Raw genomic sequence first — 16802 nt, forward strand, 5'->3', positions numbered from 1 at the left:
AATACTTCTGCATGCAAAATCCGATCCCGCATTTTGCTAATTCCTACCCTCTGATGAGAAGGAGAGTATTTCTTTGAAACTCCAGATTTATCTAGTGTTTCCTTTTCAGATTAAATATGTTTTTAACTCATTTCAGTGTTTTAACATATTTTATTAACTGTTTGCTCATATATATATATTAGTGTTGGGACAATTAATCAGAGAATCAATCAGAGAAGAAAAATCAGAACTTTTTGGGGTATTGGAATCGGAATCAGAATAGGAAAAATTTGTGCCTATTTTCTAATGCCTAAAACGATTTTTGTAATTAGCTTTTTTATTTAATTTTGTTTAAAAAATCTTCCACTGCTGGAAGTGATAATTTTTTTTTTTTTTTTTTTTTATACGTAGGCATCCCCACTTATCAAGGCCAAGAGGCCACTCGAGGATACGGGTTAAAGAGTGTACAGTAGAAATTGGACAATATAGTAATCGTCTGTAATGGAAATTCAGTAAATTTGTTAACTTATACGGAACGGCTCATCAAAAACTTGTTTATGTTAGACTTGAAGGCAACCATATTGTAGTCAGCTGGAAAGCAGGAAAACGGAAGACAATCCATAGATAATAAAATAAAGGTTTATTGATTTAAACTTCCAGTAAATCTGAAATCTGAAGGTCACCGGTTTACATGTGTTTTTGTTTCATAAAATATATGCACATTTAAGGCAGGTTTTTACAGTAATCCAGACAAAATAATCATTTTATAGTTAAATTTATAAAGAATCAGAATCCAAATCGGTAATTGTATCAGAACCAGGAAAATTATTCAAATCGTCCCATCACTAATATATATATATATATATATATATATATATATATATGTCATATAAATTTGGGTTTATTTGTGTATTGATATTCATATTAAAAACCCTTTTTTATATTTATTTAAAAAGAAAATACAACTTTGTTCTCATTTTTAATGTTATTCTCACAACGTATCGTCCACTATAACCTCTTATCATCTTTCGGTGCATCTTATCCATGAAAAAAAAAAAAAACTGGAATATTATTCTGTGCAATTGTTGAAAGAACTAAATAAGTCTAATGTATAAAAGGCTATATGTCTGTCTGTCTTTATATTTTCAAACTCTATCCCCTCTGAAACTAAAAGTCGCAGAGCAAAGTTAGTTGCCTCAAATGATTGGATTTTTAACGGGCCATTCTTTTATGGGTCTTTATCCGATTAAAATTGTTTCTAAGGGATCAAAAATGGATCAAAATTGAAAAAATCGTTAAACATTTTGTACATTCATTTTAGTTGATTTAACTTTGCCTTCGAGACAAGATCAAAGTGTAGTATCTGTTCTTCCGATGCTGCACTTCAATTTCTTGTTCTGTCAGTGGAGGAGAAATCCTTCACGACTGAGACAATTTTTATTTTTGTTCCTTTTCTACACGTTAAAAAAACGACCCTGGTGTCTAACTCTGTCCCGTGGGGAGGCATTGTAAATAGGAACCTTATATGCGTGTCATAGTGGTAATGTCACCAGCTTTAAGTGCTACAGTTTCGGTTTCAATTCTAGCTGATGGTACCTAAATACTTTTTTCTTTTCTTTTTTACTTTTGAAATCACGACTATGATAATATATATGAAATCTGGACATATTTAAGTGTATTTTACGCTTGGATAAAGCTGGGTGCTCTCCCTCACCCCCTCCCCACACACACACGCTAATCAGAATATAATTAAGAATTACTTAAGACTTCTATCCGATCATTCATAGACATTTATGCTGACGACACTACCATCTATGATAACACATCAAAGGCCATAAATGATCAAGTTCTCTGATTCTCTCTCCTTTGATTCTTGAGCACCTGGTAGAATGGGGAAAGAGGTGGCTGGTTACTTTTAATGCATCTAAAACCAAGCTTCTATCTTTACATTACCAATGCTTGGATCCTTGTCTGGCATCAATTGAAATGAATGGCTCTTGTCTTGGGAAGGCTCGATGTTTTGACAAGCTTCAAAGTCTGACCTTTACTCCTGATCTGAAATGGAACACGCACATCAAATTCATTGCTACTGTCACTAGAAAAATAGTGGGATCCTTCTACCACTCCAGTAGATATCTACCTGCTGATGCAATTCTCTACCTGTATAAGAGCCAGGTATGTCAAAGGATGGAGTACTGTTGCCATATCTGGGCAGGAGCTGCTAGAATGCTCTTATCCTGCCTTGACAGAGTTCAAAATAGACTTCGTATTTTAGTGGGGGGGGGATGCCCTTTTCTCTTCTCTGCAATCTCTTTCCCAAAGAAGAGACACTGCGAGCCTGTCTCTGCTTTATCATTATTTTCATGGCTGGCAAGTGCTCGTCTGAGCTCCAATCTATGGTCCCTCCTCGCGAATCTTTCATGAAAAACACTTGTCTAACTGAAACCACTCTCAATAATTTCCCCCACTCTTTATCTATGCCTAAATCGAAACATAGATTTGCCTGCTTTCCAGCTAACTACAATTTGGTCATCTTCAAGCCCAACATAAACAAGTTCTTGATGAGCCGTTCCCCTTAAGCAATCCAATTTGCCAAATTTCCACTACTAACAATCACTATGATATTGTCCCATTGACTACTATACACTCATTAATCCTTATCCTCGAGTGACTTCCGGGCCTTGATAAGTAGTGACTCCTATGTAAACAAAAAAAATGGCTGACGCAACAAGAACAATCTACCTCTTAATAAAGCTGTTCAAAATTCTGTACAGATTCACCAAGCACCTGAAGATGGTTAAAGATTACATTGGCTGAAATGTTGTGAGAATATGTTCAAATACACTGAGGACATTACCAAACCTGCTGCAAAGAAGGTGGGCTCCTTTTTATGCTAGAAAATTACTCCCATCAGAGAACATCCTATATCTTTACAAAGCCACAATTCGCCCATGCATGGAGTATTGTTGCCACATCTTCACTAGTGCATCTACCAATATTCTCCAATCCTCTCTAGACCTAATAGATTTAAGATACATTTTTAGACCCTGTCTAATAAGGCAGGGTCTAAAAATGTATCTCAAATCTATTAGGTCTTTTTTTTATTTATTTATTTTTTTTTTTTTTACAAAGAGGTCACCACTTATCAAGACCCAGAGGCCACTTGAGTATAAGGGTTATTGAGCGTACAGTAGTCAATGGGATGATTTCTTAGTAGTAGAAATTTGATAAATTGGATTATTTAATGGGACGGTTCATCAAGAATTTGTTTATGCTGGACTTGAAGACAACCAAATTGTAGTCGGCTGGAAAACGGACTGACGGAAGAGTTCTACAGATGTGCAGTTCTGAGAAAGAAACTTTGTTCATGGAATCTGTTTCAGTTTAGGCACAGATAAAGAGTGGGGAAAATTATTGAGAGTGGTTTCAGCTAGACGGGTGTTTTTCGTGAAAGATTGGCGAGGAGGGACCATAGATTGGAGCTCAGATGAGCCATGGAAATAACGATAAAGCAGAGACAGGCTCGCAACGTCTCTTCTGCAGGAAAGAGGTTGCAGGGAAGAGAAAAGAACATCCCCCACTAAGCTATGAAGTCTATTTTGAACTCTATCAAGGCAGGATGAGTCTTTTCTAGCAGCTCCTGCCCAGATGTGGCAATAGTACTCCATCATTGGACGTACTTGGCTCTTATACAGATGGAGAATTGCATCAGGAGTGAGATATCTATTGGAGCGGTAGAAGGATCCCATCATTTTTCCAGCAACCTTGGCAACAGATTTGATGTACGTGTTCCATTTCAGATCAGGAGTAAAGGTCAAGCCCAGAAGTTTGTCAAAACATGGAGCCTCCCCCAAGATGAGAGCCATTCATTTCACTTGATGCCAGATAGGGATCAGAGCATTGATGATGTAAAGATAGAAGTTTGGTTTTAGATGCATTAAAAGTAACCAGCCACCTCTTTCCCCATTGTACTACGTGCTCAAGATCAGAAGAGAGAGGACCAGAGAGAATTTGGTCATTTATTGCCTTTGATGTTCTACCATAGATGGTAGTGTCGTCAGTATAAATCTATGAATGATCTAAGTATGTGTTTTGGGAGATTATTGATGTAGATCAAAAAGAGCGTTGGGCAAAGGATGGACCCCCTGAGGAACTCCAGCATAAATACTGAGAGCTTCAATTTCTGCCCATCAACCACTAAGCTTATGAACCTATCAGAGAGAAATGATTTAATAATTGAGAAGAGATTTCCAGCCATACAGTAGCTTGAAATTTTGCAAAGTAGGCCTTTATACCATACCCTATCAAAGGCCTTTGATATGTCAAGAGCAACTACCCTAGAAAGGAAACGTTTGTCGAGATTTGCTAATCCTATGATATATAACCGTTAGCACATCTGCTGTAAATCTAGCAAAACAGAAACCATATTGCGTGCCACAAAGAAAGTTATTTCTGCTGAGGTGGTTGACTACTTTATTTAACACGGATTCAAGCAACTTATTTATAATGCACAGGAGACGTATTGGTCTGTACTGAGAGGGCGATGACTGATCACCTAAATTCTTAAATATAGGGCACACTGATGAGGTTTTCCAGGGTGTTGGGAAGCAATTCTCCTTAAAACAACGCTTAAACAGCTTTGTAAGTATGGAAGCTAGTTCAGGTTGAAGCTCTTTCAACACTATAATTGGAATACTGTCAGGGTCAGTTACTTTACTGGAATCAAGGTTCTTGATTAGCTTATCAACATCATGCACAGATATTTGTATGCCGCATAGCATGTTTTCTGTTACAGGAGGAAATGGGGGGGGGTATGACCTTGGTCGTATAGGGTAGAATTACCTGCAAAGTTCTTGTCAAAAAGTTTGGCTTTGTCTAATGCTGAAGAGATTACCTTAGGTCCATTGATAATGGTTGGGATAGAGCACACACTTCTGTTCAGGATCCTGTTTGCTATTTGCCAAAACTGGTGGGAACCAAGCCGCTGCTCAGCTACTTTGGATTTAACAGACTGAGCATACAACTCTCTTGCATTCTTTATTACTCTTTTACAGTGGTTGCTGGCAGTCCTGAAGGTGGCTTTAGTCTCAGTACATCTATTATGTTGGAAGCAATGGAAAAAGTGATTTCTGTGCGCTATGGCAGCAGCACATTCTGGGGAGAACCACGGCTGGCTGTTAGGTTTTTGCTGGAATTTTTTCGAGAGTATGAAGCTGTCTATACCTACAAGTAACCATTCCGTCAGGTCTGACACTATAGGGGGCACATTCTTTTTAATCATAGAGCACAGAGGTAGATCAGATATAAATGTACGGAAGCTATCCCAGTTAGTCATAGAGTATTGATATACTGTACGATGGAGAGATATGTCTGAGGACTTATTACATTTCATTTTTATCTTCACTGATACAACCGAATGATCAGAGGATCCCAGTGGAGACAGAACCGAAGATGAACATAGCTCAGGGCAAGTTGTGAGAAAAAGGTCTAAAAGACTTTCAAATTGACTGCCAGTGTCGGGCACATGGGTGGGTTCATGAACAATATGAGGGAGGTCATAAGCAATGGAGAAATTGTGGCAGAACCTCCCCTCATCATCGGTCTTGTTTGGTGGGTTAACCATTCCACACTGTGGACATTGAAGTCTGCACAGATGTGAATGTTAGCTGAAGGATAAGCAAACATGATGTGGTCAATTTTCTCAGATATGCTCTTAAAGATTGTAACTCCGCTATTGTGGGGGGGGGGGGCGATAGAGGGCAAATATAAACGCAGTGGTGTAAGCCTGTGCAACCCGTAAGCACATATAGGGCCAATTAGGGTCTTCTCTGGAGAAATCCCTACCACATAGAAAGCTATCTTTAATGTAGGCACATATTGCATGCCCATGGCGATCTTGAGGGTCAGGTTTAGATGTTAAGTTAGAGTATCCTTTAACTACGAAATCATCTAGAGAAATGGTCGGTCCAGTTTCGTTTAGGAATAATAGGTCCGGTTCAGTCTCCTGCAATTGGGTTTCAACCTCTGGAAGATGGGAACATAGACCCCTGATGTTGAAGAAGGAGACATGGTAGTGGGGGTTTACGCTGGAAGATGGAATTCCGAGTTTATTTGTGTTGGCCAAGTTCCAACCTCTGTCCCATCGCAACAATGTTGCATCCCTGTGTCTGTTTTACAAGTACTTTAATGGGATGTGTTCTGATGAATTCATAGCATTTATGCCCCTTCAACGTAAATACCCCCAACTAACATGACAATCAGCAAAATCCCACTCCTTCACTGCCTTCTATTTTAATAGTTTCTTCTCTCACTGTTAAACTTTGGCATTCATTCCTTGTTTCCTACTTCCCTGACTGTACTAAACTACAAAAGATTAAATGTAATGTGAAAAAACATCTCCTCTCGTTGTTAATCTAAACAAAAGTCATGTTTCGAGTTCAACAACATAATCTCAAATAGTATACTCTTAGGTTGTAAGTGGCAATGATGTGCATTGTTTTGGTTGAAAAAGACTAATTAATGAAAAAAAAAAATAATGTTCTTTCTTTTGCATTCTAGGAACAAAATCTAGTATCTTTTTTTTTTTCTCTCAAAGTTCGCCTTTTAAGTGGGCTGGATTTTCCTCGTGTTAAAAATCGGATTTCTGTCTAACTCAGCCCGCGTAAAAAGGGGAGTAAATAGGATAGGAAAATCTTGGTGCAAATAATAATAAAGAAATGCAAGGGAGATAATAATGTACTGATGTCGTTTTAAGCTGTGAGTTACTTTCTCGTGTTTGTCCTTGAAATGAGGGCAACCAACACTAAGTCAGTTCTCACTCAGCAGACGCATTTTCTCTTAGTTTTATTTTTTTTAATCACAAGCACCGGATTTATACCCGAAAAGAAAGACATGGATATCTTTGTAAAAATTACTTATTTAAAAAAAAAATATAAGCATATATAAATCACTCTTTTGTAAAGGATTAGTATATGTGAAATATTAGGTAACGTTGCTTTTATTTATTTATATATTTATTTTTATTAACTTAATGAATGGTTGTTGTTGTACGCAGAAGAAAGTTCCGTACGAAAAATACAGCGGTACAACTTATTCGGTGGGTATTTTCCGATAAAATTAAACACCGACTTTGTTCGATTTACGCATTTATGTAATATATATATATATAATATGCGACACAGACATTGCTAACTGCTCGCATACTCAAATTGAAAACTTTTTTTTTTTTCTGAAAGGTAAGAACTTTTTTTTCCCCCCCGATTATGGTTATCCTTAAGTTTCGCGTGTTTTTGTCATTTTTACTTGCTGACTGTTCTGCTTTACGATGAATTCTATGGAAAAGTCCATTATGTTCATATTTACAATACATCCCCACGGGACAGTTAGAGACCAGGGTCGTTTTTTTTTTTTTTTTTTTTTTTTTTTTAATGTGGAGAAAAGGAACAAAAATAAAAAATTGTCTCAGTCGTGAAGGATTTCTCCTCCACGGACAGAACAAGAAATTGAAGTGCAGCTACACTTTGATCTTGATCCGTGATTAATGTTTATCGGTTTTAAAATACACCATTATTCTGAAAAACAGCCACGTTCGTTTGCTTATTTTATAACTGGTAAGTAATCAGAAGAGACTTTGGCGGAGTTGTACAACCATCACCCCCATGCGTAATTTCTATACTGATTTTTTTTTTTTTTTTTCACTGGATTACTATTGATTGGACACTAATTAACCAGATTATGAAAAAAAAAAATTGAAAAAAAAAAAAAATCATTATTTCAACATGTGAAAGGGGTGCTCACTTTTTAGTTACAGCGTTCTGGTAAATCAGTCACTCTTTTTGTAACCAATAAAAACGCGGGTATATCAAAACCATAGAAAGTAAACATGACATAAGATGAGCCTCTACCACATTTGTAAGTCAGAAATATTTTTGTTTCTCAAAGAAAAAAAGATAGAATGAACGTGACTTTTTTTTAATTGTTTTTTTTTATGAAAATAAAGTTTCGAGTTTTTTTTTTTTTTTTTTAACTTATTTAGTTATATCAGTATAGAAATTACGAGTGGGGGTGATCGTTGTACAACTCCGCCGGGACTCTTTTCAGGGAGTTCATCGTGAAACACTGAAACAGAACGGTCAGAAAAGCACGCTGCTGCTGGACTGCTGGAGTCCAGCAGTGCTGGCTGGACTTGGTGATAACCGAATTTAAAAAAAGAAAATTAGGTATTTGTGTAGAATACGAACCGTGTTAGTATTTGTAGAGTACTAGTGTACTTATTGATCCGTGCTAAAATAACGTTATTTAAAAAGCCGTTCTTAACATGGGGAGGGTGTTTTGTACTTATTCTATTACAAAATGCCCCCCCCCCTCATGTGGAGAACGAGTTTCTAAATAACGTTCTTATTTCAGCACGGTCCGTATTCTGCATTCGGAAATTGATTCAATAACTTGTCTGCTTAAAAAAAAAAAAAAAAAAAAAATTAAAAAAATCTAAACAAGTCACGTTTCCAGAACTATTGTTCACCTCTTGTATTTTTCCGTATAGGTCTGAAAAAAATAATGCAAACAAACCACGTGGCTTTTATTTCAGCGTTTTTACGTTTTCCATTGTCCTTTTTTTTTTCTTTTTTTTTTTTTAAACAGATTAAAGATATTGCGTTCGATGTAAGATAACATGGCGGGCGATTCTAAGCTATCTTCCCAGGCATTATCTCCTCTTTCGGAATTGAGGATTGGTTTACTACCGGTCTCCTGAGTCACAATTACGAGGAATGCTGCTATTGCTGGCATCTAGAATTTTTGGCAAATTTTTACTTTCTTTCCACCTTAACACTCACCTTTAAAATAACGACATAAAGAGATTTTCGGGTGTCCTGAAAACGAATATCACATTAAAAATTAGGGCAGACAAATAGTTTTCAGGATATTAAGACATTTTTTCCCTTAATGTATTACGTAATGGCAATGGATTTCAGTGGCCTTCGCAATCATGAACAATGAACCCGAGAAGGGAGTGTTTTGTAATGTGTATTACGCATTAGTGCTTTTTATTTGGGAAAAAATAACGGATTGCATTAGATGATAAAGGTCTTAATATCCAGAAAACTACTTGCCTGCCCTAAATTTAAATGTGATGTTCGTTTTCAGCATACCTGAAAACATGCAAAAAGTCGTCAATTTAACAGTGAATGAGGTGGAAAGAAAGTTAAAAAAAAAAATTAAAAAAAAAATTATTAGAAGTATCGGTATCGAAATATCTTATAGAATTATCTGGTACTTAGTTTAATCAAGAATTTAAAAAAATGAAAATACTGAAAAAATACATATTATACGTAATCATGGGATAAAGTTTTCATACAAAAAAAAATCACTTTATTTGATCAAGTAGTGTGTGTGTGTGTGTGTGTGTGTGTGTGTGTTTACAGAGGAAAATCAAACTTTAAATGAGATCGGTCGGGTCGCGGGCAGCATGTTTATTTCGCGGATGAGGGGGGGGGGCGCCATGGGAGATAACTCCAATCATCGCTTAAAGTTTGTCAAAATTTGACGAGGTTATTTTGAAACATAGGCAGAAAAAAAATACCTAGATAACTATTTTAGTTTTTTTTTTTCACTTATTTTATACTGTGAGATATTTTTCCCACCTCGATTTTACCCTTGGCAGAATGAAAGCAATCAGAAATCAGAACTGGCTCACCTTTAAACTTCAACGTAAATTTTATTAAAGTAAAAGATCCAATTGCAAAAGATGTGCCATCTTTAGCTTTCTCCGGAACAGAGCTGGTAACACCTGTAAGGATAGTAGTTCATGTTTAGCTTTGCGTTTGCAGGATTCAAGTCTCCATTAGTTTTAGGAACAGATATTGTTCAAAGAATAGTTGCAGCAAGTCGATGTGGAAGTGATGCCTTTCCAAGGATGAATACTTAGTCTGGTAGTCATCATGGAGTTCACTGTAAAAACCGTACAAAAACTACATCACATGCAGGAGCTACTTCTCTCGATTCGAGATTTGAAATCCATTTTCTGCCTGGCTTGTCCAATCACAAGCCAGATCTCTTATCACGTGATCGAGTATATAAAAGGCGAAATCATGAACCTTTGATCCTGACCCTGTCGGACAGCGGACATTAGCCTGAGGCGAAAGCCCCAGGCTGAACGTGAGTACTACAAGCTAGCTATGGCTCTCTTCAAACTCACATTTATTTCTACGTGCGGTATCAAAACAACACACACACCAACTCTTTCTTACCATGAGACATTAACCCTTTGCTCTGTCTCTACTATCAGACGCATACTTCTACATACTTAAACACACTGAATCTTTGCCTTATCTTTCTCTTTTATCCGTCTTCCTTCGTACCGACGGCTACTAGCTATAAACGTGTAAACGGAACCGAACTGCTCTCTTCCTCAACTAGCTGGCATGATATTAATTCTATCTTCATACAAGAACACTTCAACCTACTAACCCGTTTCTCTCTTGTACCAAAGCTACTAACAAAGATAACAAATAAAGTTGTTTATTAAATGTTAAAATGAGACTTAGACATGAGTGATTGTTGTGGAGACGCCCACTAATTAGCATACGTGGGTGAACAAGATATAAAGGTATCAAGTCAGCAAGACCCAGGGAGCTGTGTTCGAATGCCGGATAGGCAAGACGCATGTGCCGGTTTCTCCATGCAAGATTTTAACACGCCCTCTGCCGGACAATCTTCCAACTGCAGTACAACTGCACCGTTGTAAATATGTATTTTATTTTTCGTCTTAATATATTTGTAACTGCCTGAATTTAGAGGATTTCAAAATAACAATGGTGGATCGCTGGATCGTTAAAGTAAATGTTTCATGTAGTAATGTTACTAATTTCAACATCATTCAGCATGAAAATTAAATAACATTGCTTTTCGTTGAAATACAATTTTTCGATTTTGGTTATTTTGAAAAAGCACCAGTATTTTTTTTTTTTTTACTTAAATTGCAACTCGCTATTCACCATTAAATTGATGACTTTCAGGTTTTTGGGTGTGCTGAAAACGAATATCACATTCAAGTTTGGGGCAGACTAGGAGTTTTCTGAATATTAAGACTTTATTATCCAATGTAATCCCTTGTTTTCACTGGCGGCCATGTTTCCCCCCCCTAACTGAGCTAGTACTAATGTGCATGCATGTTATAAATCACCCCCCTCCTCATGTTAAGAATAGCGATGGCTAATGAAATTCATTAATACATTGGAAAAATGTCTTAATGTCAAGAAAACTACTTGCCTACCCCAAATTTGAATATGATATTCGTTTTCAGCAGACCTGCAAAAAAAAAAAAAAAAAAAAAAAAAACAAGTTGTCATTTTAAAGGTGAGTGTTCAGTTGCAGTTAAAGTAAAAATTTACTGAGGCGCATTTTTTTCCAAAAATTAAAATAAAAAATTGGGATTTTGTCCAGAATTTCCCCTATTTCAAAAATAAACAAAAATTTTTATAATGTACGTACCTATGATGAAACGAAAATATATTTTTAAAAAAATCGGTAGTTTTATAAAGAAAATAATTTTAAGCAGTTCATGGGAATTTGTAGGCATTACAAGATAAATTTAGTTAGTATGAATTGTTGAGTTATCTCTTGTTGTTTCTTGAGCAATTTTCAGTCACTTCTCGGATACTCGTAAAAAATTTATTTTCTTATTTAAAAGTACCCCGGAAGTGGGGTAGTTTCTTTGCTCAGTTTGTGGAGAGTCGGGTGCAACTCAATTTTTTGGCGGTACTTCTAAGCATTAGGTACACCAGAAGGGCACTGGAATTACTAGTAGGATGAGAGGATTACCAGTTTGTATGCAAGACAATAAAAATGGATGAGAACTCTGACGTGGAGAAAGTACATTCAGACAGTGAAGCTAATGATGTTGTTAAGGTTTTGTTATAATTGTGATTCATGGTGGAGCAGATGCTAATGTGGTTGCAATAGAAAATCATTTTAAATAGTTCATGGGAATTTGTAGTGATTTTTTTTTTTTTTTTGCTTTTGTTGCCATTACTGACCAGCAAAGTGTCAAAGTAACACTTGCCCACTGAGGGTTGAGGACATGTGTTGCATGGAAAGAAATGATATGAGAATGATACAACGGATGTATAATAAAATAACTAAATTTCTGAATTTTTTAGGTGAGGCTGATTGTTTATATTACTTGTATTGATCCGACTATTGTTCTCATCTTGAATGCTATTTTGGTTAGATTGGCCTTCAACCGTCCTCAGGTATGTTGACTGTTGTTTTGGAAAAGAAAAAGTTTCACAAATGCGAAACAATAACCATAAAATGTAGACTGGCTCAAAGAATACGAAACTATCTACGGAGCCAGTAACTTTTCTCTTTTCTTTTCCAAACAACAACCAACATGGCTGAGGATGGTCAAAGGACAATCTGACCGAAACCTTGCACAAATAACATTAAAATAACTAGTTTAGATTTGATGATCCAAGAAAAATTATTGAATTTAGATAGTGTATGGATGTATGATGTTTAGTTTGGTTGTTTTTTGTTTTTTTTCTGGCTTATCAAGCCTTTACAGGTTATTTAATGCTGAATCCAGTCATTTTTGAAGTTTTTATGTTTCAAGTTATTTATATCTTCAAATATTTATTCATAGTGATCGGTTGTGTTGCTTTGTAGAGAAAAACTTTGGCTTTTGTTTTTGACTTTGTGGAACATGATTGAGTTTTACAAAGGAAAAGAAGAAAAATTCCCGATAACATCATCGTTTGGTGTATTTTAGGTCATGAAGCCAATATCTTCAGACAGCCTGATCTAGTAGCACCAGACACGATATATAGGGAGACGTGTGTAGAGTAGGAGATTTTGTAAGTAAGGCAATGCTGAAAGAATGGATAAGAGTTCTTGGGTTAGATGTAGAACAGTTGAGGTAGCAAGTCCAGTGTAAGGTCGAGAAAAACCTGGGAAGTAATAAAAAAAGAATTGGAGAAGAGGTATAAGTAAAGACCGGGCCAGAGATAGATGAGTGTGGAATTCAATTTCTAAAAGTTGTCCCACACATGTCGGCATTTAAAACTAACATTAAAGCTGATGTGATGGTGATTAGTTTCTAGGTATTATTCTGTGAAGCTGTTCCTCTTGAAATTAAACTTTCCTCATCAGTGAAAAATGACATGGACTTATAATTTTATTCAACATTTTTTTCATTCCATGTTTAACATAATTAAGCAATAAAATTAAATGCTTGCTAATTTTGTAATTTGTCATTAAATTTGTACACGCAGTTTCAGCTGAAGAAACGCCTTCTCCTCAGCTTAGCATTCAGTCAACTTGAATTGCAATAAATACATTGAAAACATTGCCAAGGTTGCTGTAAAGAAGGTGGGCTCCCTCTACCATGCTAGAAAACTACTCGCATTTGACAGTCTCCTATATCTATACAAAGCCACCATTCACCTATGCATGAAGTATTGTTGCCACATCTGATGCATCTACTACTAGTCCCTCCCTATTAGACAGGGTCCAAAAAAGTCTCCAATCTAAAAGGTCTCGCACTATCAACCAACCTTCAACCTATGTCCCATCGTCACATATGTTGCATCTCAGTATTTTAAATACTCCTAACAAACCCAACAAGCAGCAAAATCCCACCTCATTCACTGTTGAGCTTCCTAAATGCAGGGAAGCCTCCTACTGTAAGAGTTTCTTACTTCAAACTGCTAGGCTTTGGAATTTCCTCCCTTTTTACTGCTTCCCTGACTGTATTGACATGCAGAAGTTAGAGTGTACTGTGAACAGGCATCTCGCTGCTCAACTCCCTACATAGTGCCCCTGTAGATATGGTCCCAAATAGTAGCCCTTACATCCAAGTGGCACTGTGCCTTGTTTGGGGCAGGGAGGAATAAAAGGAAAATAAAAAGATCAGATATTTTTTATCTTTTTATCAATAGCTTTCTTCCTGTTGAATCAATATTTGATTCTGGTTTATCAGTTTTTATTGTAAATTGTTGCATGTTTTTAAAAATGATAAAATGCAATTTGAGTTATTCTTTTAAAAATTACTTTGCTCAGGTAGGAATTATTTTCAAATGTACAGCATTTAATAAAAAAATTGGGCATAACTTTGTACTTATCTAAACATGTTGCTCATTTTGATTGCAACAAAAATTAATATTTTTTAGAAATATTAAAATAACTATATTTGATTCTGGTTAGCCAGTTTTTCTTGTTAATCCTTGCAACATGTTTAGAAGAATAAAATGTAATTCGATTTTCTAGAAAATGTTTTGTCAGTCGAAATTATAATAAAATGTTTCATATCTTTAAAAATGTGATGAACTCTGTATTTGTTGATATGGAGTTACTTCCCTGTAATTGGAACAAAAACTATTATGTTTTATATATAATAAAGTAAATCAGTTTAATTTTTTTTTTTTTTTTTTTTTTTGTCACTAATAACTTTCTTTCTACATAATCAATATTTGAATCTGGTTAGCCAGTTTTTCTTGTAAATCATTGCAGCATGTTAAGAAAAATATTTACCGAGTCAAAAATATTTTTTAATGGTTATCATCTTAAAAAATGGGGCGTAGCTTTGTATTTGTTTGCACAATTACTTCATCAGAAAAACAAAGTTTAGAAACCTTAAAAAATGTCCTAGTTTACAAAAAGGAAAGCCAAATAAATTTGCAGCTTAATTGGGCAATATCTGGTAGTATAGCTGGATAGTTATAAATTACTAATAAATTTTTTAAATTTTTTTTTACCTCATAAATAAATACTGGCCGAATGCATTGTGTAGTTAACAGAAAAAGAAAATGGATGACAATAACAAATAGTTAAGAAATAACTATTATCAAAGGTAATAAAACTTACTTTTCTACTTACCTGGATAATTTTGTGCATGTTAAAGTATTTCAAAGCCTTTTATTGCAGTTTAATGTTTCATTCAAATCGAACAAGATTTTTAGAGTTATATTTTTATTATGACGTTACTGACATGTCATTGAAATTTGATTTATGGGTTTTTGTCTTGGTTGAAATAAAAAAAAACAACAAATATGCAATAATTAATTGTTCCAAATGCAAAAACAAGTGTTTTTCTACCTGATTGAAAGGAGAAAATTATGAAAAACAAAGCATAACTGCCGCCCGCAGCCGCCCTGTCAGCAAGGCTGTAGAATATGGTGACTACCCTCCTGCAGAGAGTAAAAGTCTCAATAAGGCCACCTGTTGGCCGTAGGGCTCTAGCTTGAATTGGTGGATAGGGAAACCAATTACATCTATATTACCATCAGGGAACTAATTAGAGATGCTCCATGGAAAAATATTTTCTCTCTCCCTGCTGAACAGTGTGCAAACGAGACCACTGACTGGTTCAAAACTGCAATCGAAGCGCATGTTCCCATGCGGAAATTTTATAGTAAGCCCCACTCTCCCCAATGGTTTACGTCGACTTGTGCAACTGCCATTACTCAAAAGCAGCATGCATACCGTAGGTTTAACCGACATAAGTCCACTTCAAACAGACTGAAGTATATAGAAGCTAGAAATAACGTTAAGAAAGAAATAGCGACAGCTAAGAGAGAATTTACGGAAACCACTAAAAAGCGCATCGAAGCACAAAAACTAGGAACTCGAGACTTCTGGAAAATCTACAACAGTGTAGTAAATAATGGGCAATCAACAATTCCCCCACTAACCAACAATCACGAGATTGTCTCCTCAGCAACCGACAAGGCTAACATGCTTGCCAGTCGGTTTGCCTCAAACTCCACACTGGACCCTTCCAACCACCCCCTACCTGACTTTCCTATGCGGACAGACGCCACACTAGACGATCTGAAAACCACCCCTGCTCAGGTGCATGCTATCATAAAAAACCTTGACACCTCCTCAAAAGCATGTGGACCCGATCTTATCCCAGCTGTGCTATTAAAAAAGTGCTCAGCCGAAGTAGCTCCAGTTCTCTCCAAACTCTACAACAAATGTCTTAATGAAGCTTGCTTTCCGGGCTGTTGGAAAACTGCTTCTGTTGTACCAGTATTCAAGAATTCTGGCGAAAGGACTGACCCATTAAATTATCGCCCCATTAGCCTCCTCCCACTTTTTGCAAAAATATTTGAGACCATAATTAACCATGCTCTAGTCCATCATCTTACAGATGCTAAACTACTGACCGACAAACAATATGGATTTAGACAAGCCCGTTCCACAGCAGACATCCTCACTGTGATCTCTGAACGTATATACCATTCACTAGACAAAGCGGGGGAAGGCAGAGCGGTTGCTCTAGATATATCTAAGGCTTTTGACAGGGTATGGCATGAGGGTCTCCTCAGTAAAATCAGATCATACGGTATCACTGGTAGAATACTTAACATAATTAAATCCTTCTTAGATAAGAGAAAAATCCAGGTAGTCCTCGACGGTCGCACATCTAAACAATATGATATAAATGCGGGAGTGCCCCAGGGTTCTATCCTTGGACCTCTATTGTTCCTGATATTCATAAATGACCTCCCCGACAACATTGCCTCTGAGATGGGTATATATGCTGATGACACTACACTCTATGGCAGACACGACAGGAAGACGAATGAACACATTTCCAAAGAAATGGCAGAAACACTAGAGGAAGACCTCCAATCTGTAGTAGAATGGGGACAAAAGTGGTTGGTCGCGTTCAATGCTGCCAAGACTAAACTAGTTTCATTCAATAATTACAAGAAATCCTCTCTACCACCCATAGCAATGGCCAACGACTCTTTATCTGAGAGTCCATCTTTCAAACTCCTTGGCCTAACGTTCACAGGAAACATGAGTTGGAACAATTA

The 16802-nt window shown here is 36.4% G+C and overlaps 1 protein-coding gene across 3 annotated transcripts in view; it reads left to right on the forward strand.

Annotated features, from left to right (window-relative positions):
* The window catches only part of LOC145284817 (organic cation transporter protein-like), a 101183-nt gene that overhangs the window by 22707 nt on the left and 61674 nt on the right, over nucleotides 1–16802 (forward strand). Inside the window, exon 1 of one of the 3 annotated variants that reach the window (XM_080133781.1) lies at nucleotides 6725–6964. The exons of 1 other annotated variant lie outside the window; for it this stretch is intronic. The gene's annotated coding sequence lies outside the window, so the exon portion shown is untranslated. Of the gene's footprint in view, nucleotides 1–6724; nucleotides 6965–7035; nucleotides 7215–16802 lie in introns of those variants that run through there. One more of the 3 variants, XM_080133782.1, reaches the window with a different exon arrangement.

The sequence above is a fragment of the Euprymna scolopes genome, chromosome 9 (assembly GCF_053919585.1).
Source record: "Euprymna scolopes isolate OS-2025 chromosome 9, ASM5391958v1, whole genome shotgun sequence".
NCBI lineage: Eukaryota > Metazoa > Mollusca > Cephalopoda > Sepiida > Sepiolidae > Euprymna > Euprymna scolopes.